Raw genomic sequence first — 14,338 nt, 5'->3', positions numbered from 1 at the left:
TCCAGGAAAGCTGTGCCTTGCTCTTTTCTTGAGAGGAAAAGTGGTGGTTTTTTATCTGAATCATTAGTTCTCTCCTGTTCCCCAGAATCTCCATCACAACCTCCGATTGCCCTTTCCCCCAACTATTCAATAAGTTGGTATCTTTTTTAAAGAGAAGAACCAAGGGAAAGTAAATATCCACTGCCCTCAATTCATCCCTCCATTGCAAACATTGAATAACCCTCACAATACCCTCTGTGAGGTAGTTTATATCACTAAAGGTGATTTGCAAAAGCACTCAGAATTGGCCTTTATCCATCTATCTTATGGTTTTATATGGCTGTCCATCACGGTGTTATCTGGACACCTTCCCCGTAAAAATCAGTAACAATAGGGAAGTCTATAGTAGACTTCATGGTGTATCTGGCACTTCCCTTTTTGGGGTTAAAGTTCTGCTTGGGGGAAGGATGTGTGTTTGGTTTTCATTTTCTTTTTCTTTTCTTTTTTGGAGGGGGAAGGAAATGGGTTGGGGAGGGGAAAGGATAGTAGTTAAGATTTAGGAGTCAAAGAAGATAGTAGCTTCTTGAGTGTCATCCTTATTCTCTTCCACTGACGTCTCCTCCCACTGAAATAAAAAATGCCACTGAGCAGAGTAAAGCCAGTGCCAGGAACTTTCGAACATCCCACCCTTAACAGGTATATCAGAGAGTCTTCCAGCCAAGGATCTCAGTGCTCTTTAATGTCACTAAGCCTTCAGAGACCTCCGTGAGGTAGGGAAGCATAATCCTATCCTCAAAGGGTGCTATTACATTGACTGTTGGAGTCAAGAATGTCACTGGCCCAACAGTGTATTCAACACACGAGGAGCACAGGGGTCCTGCAGCAAGGAACTTACAACCCCAACTGTGAAAGCTCAGTCAGCACCTGATGGGCTCCACTGCCTGATACAGATGCAAAATGTTCTAACTTCATTAAATGATATTTGTCTTCTGTGGATCAACTTTGACGTGCTAGATGGACATGTTGCTCAGTGAGCAAAAAATACCTCAGTCAATAATCTAGTTATCTTTAGGCGTTTGTACTGCAGCTATCACTAATATCTAGGCACAATAAGAACATTTGATGTGATGCACAGGAATCTTAAATAGAGGTGGTGTGCAAGGCTCCAGGAGTAGGTTTCAAATGTAGACAAGGCCGACAGATAAAGGAATCAAAAGCTAGTGGGAACATCTGGCATCAATTTGCCACTTGATGAACTGCCAATGTAAAGAATGCAGAGGAGGCTTAAAATGATCACATCAGCTCACAGCACTGAGCAGTCGTGCTGGAACAGTAACGCAGGTGAAAGAGCCACCACACACAAACATGTGTCACGCATGTTCTCGGGAAGATTCCTACTCTAGGCATCTACTATTCATTCACCAGGGAACAAGTCATCCCTTCTACGGGTGGAGAAGATGAAAATGTACTGTACAGATTTGACAATGGCAAGCATGGAGCGCATAAAAACGCTTCTGCAGCCCCATTATCTCCTTCCCGCAGGTGTGTCTGAATCTGTCCACCTATGGAGGACAGCCTTTGTCAGGGACATACATAATCCCCCCCCACACACACATGCACACTCCACCCCAAAATGGAATCCACACAGAAGTTAACACTGACCAAGTCTGTTTGTTAAACTTTGAACTGAGTTCTTCCCTTGCAGACCTTTCCCCAGCCCAAGCCCTTGGCAGCCCAGCCACAGGCATTGACTTCTGCTCAACCCCCGTCTGCCCCCGACCCCACCCTGACTCCACCCCTGCCCCCATTCCAACCCCTTCCCCAAAGTCCCTGCCCCAACTCCGCCCCCTTCCTGCCCCTATTCTGACTCCTTCCCCAAATCCCCTCCCCGCCCCCGCCTCCTCCCTTGAGCATGCCATATTCCCATTCCTCTACCCGCCTCCCAAACAGTTGTTTGGCATCAGCTGGCAGCACGCAGTGGGAGGTAGGCAGAGGAGCGGGGACATGGCACGCTCAGGGGAGGAGGAGGAGACGGGTGGAGGGGAGGGGAGCTTGGGTGCCAGTGAGTGCAGAGCACCCGCTAATTTTTCCCCATGGGTGCTCCGGGGCTGGCGTTATGAGCCCAGCAGAACTAAATGAGGATAGCCAACTGTGATGGGAGTGTAAGGGCACAAGGACTCTACCTGGATAGCTCTGGCCTCCCACACATCCCCATATATTCAATTTTCACAGGCCAAGTTCCTTCATGCAAAGCAAGCTGGAAATGGATTTAGGATTTTAGGATTTAGCTGTCTGAGTTTACCATATCACACAGCTCATGTTTGTGATCATGTCTGAAAATTAAACTTAACCACTTCCCACTTCAGCAATGCCAGTGTACTGGACACATATGCAGAAGCAATTCTGAATGTAGCAGCAAGAACTGTCTGAGAGATGGCATCAGATTTCTCAGCCTTAGATACCACAATCCTCTCCTCATTTCATGCAAGACAAGCCCACTCTGCAAGGATCCACAGTTTGAAAAAAATTACAACTTGAAATTCATTTAAATGTTTTTGTAAAATTACCATTTTAAAATCATAGTAAAACACAGTGAGCTCTATATTAAGACTATTTCAGTCATAATGTAATCCGTATGTTTTTGAGTTAAGCTACATTCTAATACATCTCAACACCCTGAGCCTGCCAACATTTAAAGCACATGGATAACTTTACTCACATGAGTAATCTCGGTGAAGCCAATAGAAATATTTACATGCATTTAACTGGGTCTGCCACCTCTCAAGTGCACCCTCAAGTCCTGAGAGTTCTCAGCCATCATCCTGCCTCAGTTTCCCCCTTCCTGGGCTCCTCAATAAACTTCACACGCAGGCTTCTGTCTGTGCAAATACCTCTCCTTATAGGCTGGGTTTAACATCCAAATTACAAACAAATATCAAAGCCACAAACTCCAAGGCAATTCCCTCCTTTTAGCAGGCCACTCCCAGCCCTACCTGACTGGAGTCTTATTTCCCCTAGTGTCTCAGGCTCTCCTGAAGCCTTCTACTCTGTCCAATCTGCAAGGCCTGTCTACCTTTCTCCATAACAGCCCCCAATGCTGCCCGGCCGTCTTAATTAGCCAAACTGTAAGCACCTCTTCTGCCACAGAGGAGCTGGGCCTGCTTCATTTTAAGGGACCAGCCACCCTACAACACCACATGAAGTTACTCTCATCTTTAAGGGGTTTGTTGGATCAGGGCCTCACTCTGTGCCTCAGTTTCCCCATCCACACAGATGATGCTTATCAACCTTTGTAAACATCTCCATATGTATGAAAAGCAATATATGGCCCAAATCCTGAAAACACTTATGTGCTTACTCCCATTGAGTAAACAAGACTACTCACATGACTCAAGTCACTTAAATGTTTGTAGGATTTAAGTCTTATAAATTCATATTTTAAAAGTAGCAAACAGAAGGCACTACCTCAAGTGCTTAAAGTTTTGCATATGTATAAGGCTTATGTACTGGAGAATATAAGTATTTATTTTTTAAAATATGCAACATTATCTCTAATATGTAAAAAGCAAAACCTATGTTTTGATATTGGTTTAAGCAAAGCTGCCACTCACTTACAAATTTCTGGGTATTTTCTTCAAGATTTTTTCCTAGGACATATGCTTACATTTTAGTCTCCAGTAAACTACCTTTGTGTTGTGCATTTTGATCCCTGTTATGAGAGAAGTTTCAAAATAAGTAAAAACACATTCGTTGACCTTCAGCTTTTCCTTCTGCAGTGAGAAAGAAGTTTTACTTTTGCTAAAGTCGGAGCAGGTTTTGCTGACCAAACAGTTTTTAGTTTACAGTGAAAATGAGGGCAACTGCTGGGAAAAAGCCATTCTTCACCCTTTGGGAAAACAAAGAAAAAGTAAAAATTTGTCTTTTCCTAGATAGGCAAAACAACAACAAAACTTTTCATACTGTTCTATTGAGCAGAGACAGACCATACTGATTTTTTTTTTATAACCTAAGGAGGTAAAAATTACTGTACTTATCTCTTTGTCAATACGACTTGTTTTTTTAAAGCTATGTATTCATTAGATTTGTAACATTCAAGTATAAGTGGAAGATGGTTTACAGAATACAGAAAAAATACCAGAAACAGTTATAACATTGTAACAGCTAACACACACATATATTTTACATTATAGATAAATAGATAGAAAGATAGATATAGATATAATATACGCCTGTTTGTCTTCCCATAAGAAAAGAAAAGCAACAATAAAAACAATTCAGGTATAAGGAACCAAGGGAAAAAGCAAGAATATGTAGCATCTGAAGTAATCACTGAACCAATGAAAACACTGAATAAATGAGAATTTGATCTCGTAGTCAATCTTCTATTATTACAACCATTACAAAATATAGTAATAACTTCCACATAAGTACAGTGGAACTAATACATTTTTGAGATGGGGGCATTTTATTCTTTCCCTGCAGAGGCATCCAATGAGTAATATTTGTACTGCCTTTACTCCTGTTTTCAGTTCTGGAGAGAAATGCTGCTGCATTGTAAACAGGCTGAGACAAATATAAATGACATTTCTTATGTTTAAATTACAGGCAAACTAAAATGAGAACCTGGTCAACTACGGACCCTTCAGTTGTCAGTGTTGGGGGACATGTTTGAAAATCTGAATCTTTAGATGTAAATCTGCCCCTTTGATTTTGCAGTGAATCCAAAATGTATTTTCCAATTTTGGCTTAGTCCTGAGCAGAATCTCATGAAAAATACTTTTTGATGAGATTTTAGTCTAACGTGGTAGAATTTTTCACAGTTACAGATCTTGTAATAGTTTCAAGACTTTCAGGCTGAAACTTAAAAGAAAAGCTTTTAAATTTTAGGTACCATCAGATCCAAACCTAATTCAACAAACTTTAATCTGAACCTTTGCCTAAAATATGTATGGATAATTTGGCATTGCCCCTCCTTTTGATACCTCTGAAATATTTAACAGTTTTAGGGCAGGATTTTCAAAACGAGTTTTCCTAACTCTGCTGCTATTGACTTAAATAGAAGCAGAGGTAGAACAATGGTGAGTGCTTTTGAAAATCCATCCTTATGGTAAATATACCATGTGTCTGGTCTTCCCCCCAGTGGAGGGAAAGACATTACAGCCATTGACTTCAATAGGAGCAAAATCTGACCTAATCTTCTTAGGGCCCTTTTCTTAGGACTAGCAAAGCTGGTTTCCTCTTTTATGACCTTCTGTTCTCCATCATAGCCTCCATACTGGGTAAGGTTCATGACAAAGAACTAGAATTACCATAAGAAAAGTGGAAGAAGAAGAAGAGATCTTATGTCTCCTCAGGAACAAGCACAAAATCCTAACACTACTTGGCCCATCTCAGGATGCATCAACTTGTGTAGCCATGACATTGTGTTGGCTGATCCTGTTTCATCTCAGAAGGTAAGTACAGTTAGGCTGGATTAATACTTTAGTCTGGAATAGCCTCTTCACCTAATATCCACCTTTTACTTTTCTTGGGTCTCAAATATAACAACTTTGCAGTCAATTCAGAGGAACCATCCTTAACTCTTTACTGTTATCGCAGGAGAGCCAAATAAACCAACTGTGCCTCATTAATGAGCTGCACTGGCTTAGCTGTATGAGGCAACCACTGCCAGCAATGAATCAAGTTAGCACAGTGAGTGGACTCTTATTTACTAGCTTTACTGAACATCACTTCATTCTTAGGTTCAGTCACTCACTACACTGAAGGATCTAGATTTTAAAAGGTGAAGTATCTCTGTAACATTCCCACAGTTGTTAAAGCTCTACCCCCTGCACACACCTCAGAATCTGCAGGAAAACGGGGGAATTTCAGCATCCATTTGGTAAATTCAGCCTATAGCGTAACTCTTTATGCTCGCACAGCATGAGGGATATAAAGGACCACATGGACTCATCTGTCTTTAAAGGAATGAAAGCCTCTTTTGGGGGGGTTAATGTTAATAAGCCCATGGGGACAAATTCATTCCTGTTTTAACTCCATTGAAGAGGAGCTCTGGTAACAACAGATTTTTCAGTTTGCCTGCATTTCCCAATACATACATAAAATTTTGGTTTGGATCAAACTGAAACTATTTTGGGGAGGAATTTTTGGCAAATTGAAAAGTTGGAAACTTTTATTTTGAGTTGAACAAAATGCTTTGTTTTCAGGCATTTTTAAAAAAGGAAAGGAAAGGCTAGCTACACAAAACCAAAGAGCATGAGGTGCCTGCTCCCATACCCACTATCCCAGTCGTTAGTACACTCAGCTGAGATGCAGACACCCAGGTTTGAATCCGACCTCTAGAGCAAGGCCATGAACCTGTTTCCAGGGAGTTCCCTAACTACCAACTTATTGGTTTTGCTGGAGCAGGTTTCTCCCAATCTCTCCTGATGAAGCCCTTCTACTTTGTATAAATAATTAACTAGCCATTGGAGCAGGAACCTACTTGTCCTTTGTATGTGATGCACTTATATATACACACACTTCTGCATAGATAATAAAACAAGCAGACTGTGTCCCATTGTGCTGACTATTTGTAAGTAAAGAAATGGCTCCGAATAACAGAACACTGAATTCAGAATAGTGTTCTGCTCTTGTTTGGCTGAAATGTTCTGTGTTCCTTCCTTTCTCAGAGACATTCTAACAGCTCTGTCTGCTTTAGGGTGACCAGACAGCAGACTGAAAAATCGGGACAGGGGCTGGGGACGGGGCGTAATAGGAGACTATATAAGAAAAAGACCCAAAAATCGGGACTGTTCCTGTAAAATTGGGACATCCGGTCACCCTAGTCTGCTGGTAATGGAAGATCAAATTGTTTGTCTAACACAAGCTCAGTTAAGACCTGAGTCCCATAGGGAGACAATAACCTCACATTCTGGCAGCTCGGAAATTAAAATTTGTTTGACCTGTAATTACATTTGCCATCATTTGTAGAGCCCTCTGCTGAAAAGAGTTCTTTTACACAATTGCCCCCGCAACAGCCACCACAGAATCAATTTAACCTTTCATACTGAGAAATTAGTTTAAATTCATATTATTTTTCCCTCTGAAGTTACCATTCTGACTTCAACTCCACAGATTCTTGAAGTATTTTTTTTTCTTTTTTTTGCTTCTTACCAGCTACCATTAGTGGTATTCTAGTAGCACCTAAGGTCACAGGTCACAACTAAGATTAGAACCTCATTGTTCTAGGTCCTCTTCAAACACATCTAAGGTACTCAGACGGCGCCAATCACCAAGGTAGCTGAGCCTCTCACAATCTTTAATTCATTTATCCTCGCAACAGTCTTTGAGGTAAGGCAATGCTATTCTCCTCCTTTTTCAGACTGGAGAGTTAAGGAACAGAGAGACTAAAATGACTTGTCAACAGGAAGGTTTTGGTAGAACCAAGAATCAAGTTCACATCTTCTTAGTCCCTACCCAGGGCCTTTGCCATAAGACCATCTTTCCTCCTTAATATTGCTGATCAGACCATTGTATATTTATGTCCAACCTAATTTCCACAGCACAGTTTGCTTATAATGCAGCCTCCCATGAGCCCACAACTGCCAGGTCAATTGAAACAGATGGTTCATTTACTATTACTGAAGAAGAAACAGGGGGATACTGAGACTGAACCCTCGCCATTGGGATATAACACATAGCAGGAGCTGCTCCGTTGTCTTAACTCCTGGTCACAAATAATGCTGCATATCTTTCTACTGAGGGGAATCCTTTCCAGGGGCCTTTTTTCTTTCGTTATTCTGGCATCTCAGTCTATGAACACATCATAATGCATCTAAATAATCAAGATTAGTAGCACAAGCCTTAGAATCCCTGCAATAATGTAACAATAAATTTAAAGAGCCCTCACTAGAAGGCACTAAACAAAAAGAGAAATGTTACTCCCATGCCTTTACCATGTAGGGTATATTGTACTCCATCCTTCCACAAATTTGAGAGAGAGAAATGGTCCAGCTGATTTTAGTAAGAAAATTCAGAAGGCTTCGGCAGCTGCAGCTTGTGTGTTGGCTCAGATGTTGCAAGGCATGACCCTGCAAAGCCTCGCTCAGTTGAGTCGTCCCACTGACTTTAGCAGAACTTGAGGGTGCCCAGTTCCTTTAAAAATGACGCTGTGTGGTTAGTTACTTGGGATTTTGCTCCAGGCCACACAGCTGGTCAGTGGCAAAGATAGGACTAGGACTGGGCTGGGTGTCAGCAGTCTCAGGTTCTCCAACCATTAGGCTACCCTACAGCTTGGGTATCAGAACTTAATGTTAGGTATCCAGGTGTGAAAATCTTGGCCTCAATTTTTATTATCATTAGCACACAAAATAAGAAGTGGGGGGCGGGAAATGCTTTCATTGTTCTCTGAGGGGCATGTCCAATCTTCTGCCCAACTATGGGAGGGCCCCTGTGTAACAGAGGTGACATAGTACCTCAGCACAAGAGTGCAGGCTAGATGGGGAGGAAGTGTGCAACACCTGCTCCCAGCCAAAAGTGTAGCAAAACAGGGCTGGAGATTTGCTGCTGCATGCATCATCCCATCCCCTACCCTGCGGGCGGGTGCTACAAAAGTGCCCTGTGAACATTAGTTTAGCCACTACGCTGGGCCAGCGCTGCAAGTGCTCTGCCACCTGCATGGGAGGTCACCACCATCTCCACTAACTGTAACCCTGATTCCAGCTGGTGTCTACATGGTGTCTCTCTGACAGGGGTCGGCAACCTTTCAGATGCGGTGTGCCAAGTCCTGATTTATTCACTCTCATTTAAGGTTTTGCGTGCCAGTCCCACATTTTAACGTTTTTAGGAGGTCTCTTTCTATAAGTCTATAATATAGAACTAAATAATTGTTGTATGTAAAGTAAATAAGGTTAAAATGTTTAAGAAGCTTCATTTAAAATTAAATTAAAATGCAGAGCCCCCCGGACCAGTAGCCAGGGCTCGGGCAGTGCAAGTGCCACTGAAAATTAGCTCACGTGCCATAGGTTGCCTACCCCTGCTCTATGACAAAGTCTTTGGCCCAAATGCTGGCGTCAGTTACACCAAGAGAATCTCACTGTTTTTTGTCTGGTTGCACAGGTGTAACCAAAGGCAGAATTTAGCTTTAAGCTCTTTCTTCTAAGATTGCGGGATTATACAGTCTCAAGGAAAGTTAATGTTTAGTGTCTAATCCTGACTCGAGGGACCCCACAGCCACTCAGGAGTTGCAGTAGAAAAAAAAAATGCTGCAGAAGACTGGATAGCTGTTTTTTTGGCCAGCTGGCTGCAAACTGCTCTGGATTCTTATACTACAATTTGTGAAGTTCTGATACTCCGATATCCTCTGTCCCTTTCTTTCTGAGAATCTCAAACTCATTAGTGCTAGTAGCATGGCCAAATCTTAAACCTTCTCTACAATCTCAAAGCAAATGCGTACCATTATTATGTGCCACATACACCTCCCCTCCCCCACAAAGCTGTGTGTGTGCACACACACACACACCAGTTCTTATTTGTTGTTTCCTAATGGGGAGTCATTAATTCAATATATGAAGACATCATTTACTGGAAACTCTCAAAGAGACTTCAAATTAGAAGCAGAAAGAGCAGTCCTAGATAGCAACAATTACTGGGTTTTTTGTTTGTTTGTTTTTTGGTTTGGTTTGGGTTTTTTGCACAGTAGGCTTATTTACTTAGTGGTATCCCGCTTCAAACACTCGCAGCCTTTCCCAGCAGATGCATTGGACTGGAGCCAGAACTGTGGAAGCAGTAACAGAAAACTGATAATCTCAGTATGGAACAACCCTAATAAACATCTGCACTTGGCCACCACGTGAGAATTCTCCATATGTTCACAGGATACAGACAGCACTAGCTTCCTAAGTCCTTTCTGTGGAGACGTCTCCTATCCTTTGTTTCCTTCTCTAGATGCAGACACTCCCATTTTGAATCTGATACGTGTACAACAGGGGTTCTCAGACTTTTGTACTGGTGACCCCTTTCACACAGCAAGCCTCTGAGTGTGACCCCCCCTTACACATTAAAAACATTTTTTATATATTTAACACCATTATAAATGCTGGAGACAAAGCAGGGTTTGGGGTGGAGGCTGACAGCTCACGACCCCCCCATATAATAACCTCGCGACCCCGTGAGAGGTCCCGACCCCCAGTTTGAGAACCCTTGGTGTACAAGAACCTATTCAGCCAAGTTTCTGTGTGCCACATTTCTAGATTTATAAAAAAGCAGAACTCTGCATATGGTATTTTGTGTTCATAGTAATCCCTCAATTAGGAAAAATAGCAACTTTAATCAGCAAAGAAAACATATGTGTATTATAGACAGTGTAAACAGTACTTATGAATGATTAAAATAATGGCTCTGGGTACAAAACTATTTTCTCTTTCGTCATAATGCTTCTTCCTCCAGGAATTCAATTACCTGCCCATTGACGATAAGTACAAACAGAAGTCACCTTTAAAATATGCCTTGTTTATTAGTTTTGATGATAAATGTATATCACAGAATGATGCTTTTGGACTATTTATCAGATAAACTCAACAGGGGCTTGTTTCCTGTGTCCGCAGGAGGGAATGCTATGTTGAAACAAGGCAATTCAAAAAGGGCATAGGGGGCTATATTTTTATAACCACTGAAGGCATCAAAGACAACCTGGGTGTTTAAAACAATTCAGTCACTTTGCTGAAATGCTCCATGGCATGATCATATTTACGGTTGCTAAAACTGTCTTTTTATAAACATTAAGGGCCAGATTTTCAAAAAAGCTGGGGCATTCGGATAGGGGTGATAACTTATGGCCAAATTTTGAAAAGAATTCAATCTGAGGTGTTTTCAAAATTCTGGCCCATTTTCAAAAGAAAGAGTAAAGGGACTGTGCACATACAGTCCTTGGGAAATTGTTCCTCCAATCTATCCTTCATGTTCTCTAGCATCTGCCTCATTCCACTGACAAATCTCTTATCTCGCCTCCTCCTCCCGCAGCAAGAATTTCTGTTCTAGCAGGCTCAGGAAATGCAAGACAAATTATTTTCTAGGATATCAAGGCATAAGAATGCTTTTTATCCCCCAATGTGCATTAAAGGTAGAAAACCTACAGAAACTAATACAGCAGCATTGTTGCGATGTATGCACACCCCATCCCCCTTTGGGGCAGGGCAGGGTGGTGATATCACCATGGTTAAACTCTCTGGCTGCCCTCGGGTGACCACAGAGTCAAAATGGTGGTCCTTGTGCACAGGGCAGCCCAGACCAATGGTTAGAGTCAATATAGAGACCTTCGGTCACCAGGAAGCACCAATGGCTAGAAACAATATGGTGAGGAACAGTGCGGGCCGCCACCGGGGGGTGACGGCCTGGGAAGGAGGGCCCAGGCCCACCCGACTCCAACAGGCCCCGACCCAGGGCCCTAACAATGATGGAGCAATCCATCACTGGGTCAGTGCGGAATCCCACCGAAACACGCTGATCTCACTCAGGTAGGAGATACCACTCTCTCACCCTCCCTGAGTCACTTCCTACCATAGTTCCAGACACTGCTGTCTGTGTGGTGTCAGGGTCTCCGAGATCCTCAGCACGGATGGTTCTCAGGTACAACTCGGGCTCCAGGCCTCCAATCCAATTTGCAGAGTCTCTGGCTCTTGCAGGCAAGGGCTGTGGCAGCTCTTCAGCTGGAGCTCTAGCCAAAGGTCCTTCCCCTCCAGCAGTCAGCACAGAATGAGCTGGGCTGCTCCCTTTTATACTGAGGCAGAAGTTGGAGCATGCCCAGCACAGCTTCGGGGGTGGGACTTCCATCATCCATAGTGTGGGGTTAACCCTTTCTTCTCCAGTGTGGGATATGCACACCGCGTCACAAGCACCTACATGAAAGTGTAACTGCTGAAGAAAGAATTAGATTTGTCCACCAAACTAAACATACTTTCTATCCACCTTATTGTCCATTCTTCCAATCAACAACTTTTTTACTACTACGACCACTACCACCACTTCCCTTTTCAGGGATCATGTTGTATTGCTCCTCTATCCAGACAGATGCAGCTGTAACTTGTGCCTAGGTCTATAACATTTCTATATGCTTGGGTAATCATAACTTTAATTCTAACTTCATAAAACTTGCAAAATAAACTAAACCTTGAAATTGTTATGATTAATCAGTGTGTTGTATTATATATATATGCTTTGTATGTTAATTAGAGTTAATCTGTAGGATTATAAAAGTATAAGATTGATCATTATTTAGAGGAAACAAGTATCAGACATTCACTTAAGATTTAAATTCACTTTAAATAAAATAAAAGGCTACACAGCTCCCCCACAGAAGCCCGTGAGCATTGTTTTGGTGTCCGAGGACATCGCTGGTTAGCAATGGTGAGGTTTTCATTCCTCTTATGCTGACTCTGCATTTCTCCCACTACAGGAGCAAGGAAACACGCTCAAAATTTAGCGGTGATAATCTCCAACATGCAGCTGCATTGTTCTAGCGCTAGACTGGATAGCTAGTCCCATTCTGGGATGTGTTCATGTAATAGGGGAACTCAGGAATCTGGTGTAAAACAGCTACATTAAAGACATAATAGCTGGAACAGAGAAGTAGCCTTTTAATTTGTGCCTCTAACTCCATAAAATTTCCATGCAAATATATTATGAGCATAAGATTAGCCTAAACAAACCTCAGTGCATGGTCAAACATCATATGTAAAGAGGTCAGGCCAGGAAATATAAGAGTGATTTTTAAAATCAATGGTTACAGCTGCATTACATATATATATGAATTCATTATAAAGAGGAGACGAAAGAAGAGTCTGACTGAGGTACACACCAGTCTATAAAGATAAAGAATGTCAATATCACAGCACTTTTGGAGGGTCTAATGGGCTATAAGACCAAGCTAAAGTTAACAGAGTCGGCTTACACTGGTGTTAACCCAAGTACTGTTCACTGGTAGCTGCACATTTTAAACAGTGAGAAACAGCTGCTGCGCCTCATCAGAGAGAGGGGTCATTAAAGAGCCATTGATGCTCAAAATGTGGTTGGAAAGACAGAAGTTGATGCAGCAAGTGCCTTGAGGCAGTTCAATTCTAGGGACAGAATGCTCCGTCAGATGATAAAGCTGATCCCTTTTCCCTGGTAAAATCCTTGGGGAAGACAACAGAGTTACTAGCCCTCTACCTCCCCGCAGCATTAAATCTGGTGACAGGACTGCAGGTGCCAAGAGGTATAATGGACACCTCATTGGACCTGCTTTACTAAATTTAGCCTTTTACTAGTTTACTAGAAGATACAGCCTGTGTCTGAAGATTGTTTCCCTCTATGGCAGGGGGATGGATTATATGATCCTGTAGGTCTTTTCCTGTCTCTAATTTCCATAATTTACAATGGATTGAACCATAAAGAGATTCCCCCCGCCAAACTCATTAAAGCAGAAGGCAATCAATGTATGAAACAAAAGTAGTGGGCTGAATGCATCACGTACTCACATTGAAAGCAATGACAGGGTATAATTTTCTTACAAATGCTGTAGATCGGTAGATGCAGGTGACTCTCTTAGCCAGGAAATGGACACGTTAGAGTGATTTCAAATGGATAACATGTTCAGATAACTTTGGGAGATAATTATAATGAATCACGTCAGCTATGCTGTAAATATACAAGGCTCTATCTGCCCATGGAACTGACACAATTACAATGACTCAGCCTCCCTGAAATAGAAATGATTGCAGCTAAATTTGACTACCAAACCTAGACTTCTTTCCTGGGAGCCCTCATCAGAAATAAACTTCCAGCATCTTTATTACAAATAGGCACAAAGATCTGTAAAACTGGTAGTGCCAAGGAATATTTTTGTCCTAATAAAATCTAGGTGCATAAAAAAATAAGACCAGAAGAACCAGAGAGTCTTAGACTTGTTGTCAGTACCGGTGTGGTGCTCTGCTCTTGTTCGATGACGATAACAGTCGGCTGCGTGCGTGTAACCTCCGTGTGCTGCCCCGGCTCTGCGCAAATAGCTGACACAGCAAACCCTGCGAGAATCCCCAAAGTCCACAGACTCTAGTAAGGTACGAAGGCACCCGGCCAGGTTTATTGTCAAACGAAGCACAGTAATAGTTTCCGATAGACTCTACAGGACATACTACGAATGTGTGCCCCCTGGCAATGGACACAGCTCAGTCAGTGGCGGGACTTTCCACTGCCCCCTAGGCTGGCCAAAGACGCGCACTCTGGGACCTGCTTTTATACAGTTACAGGACAGATCAATCATCCCTACTGACGTATTGAGGTACAGCCTCTTGGCTCATTAGGGTGCTGTCTCCCCTTTGATCATGTTGTTCCAGACAAACAGATC

The sequence above is a fragment of the Mauremys reevesii genome, linkage group 6 (genome assembly GCF_016161935.1).
Source record: "Mauremys reevesii isolate NIE-2019 linkage group 6, ASM1616193v1, whole genome shotgun sequence".
NCBI classification, from domain to species: domain Eukaryota; kingdom Metazoa; phylum Chordata; order Testudines; family Geoemydidae; genus Mauremys; species Mauremys reevesii.
The sequence above is the reverse complement of the archived record's forward strand: the minus strand, read 5'-3'. Positions refer to the sequence as shown.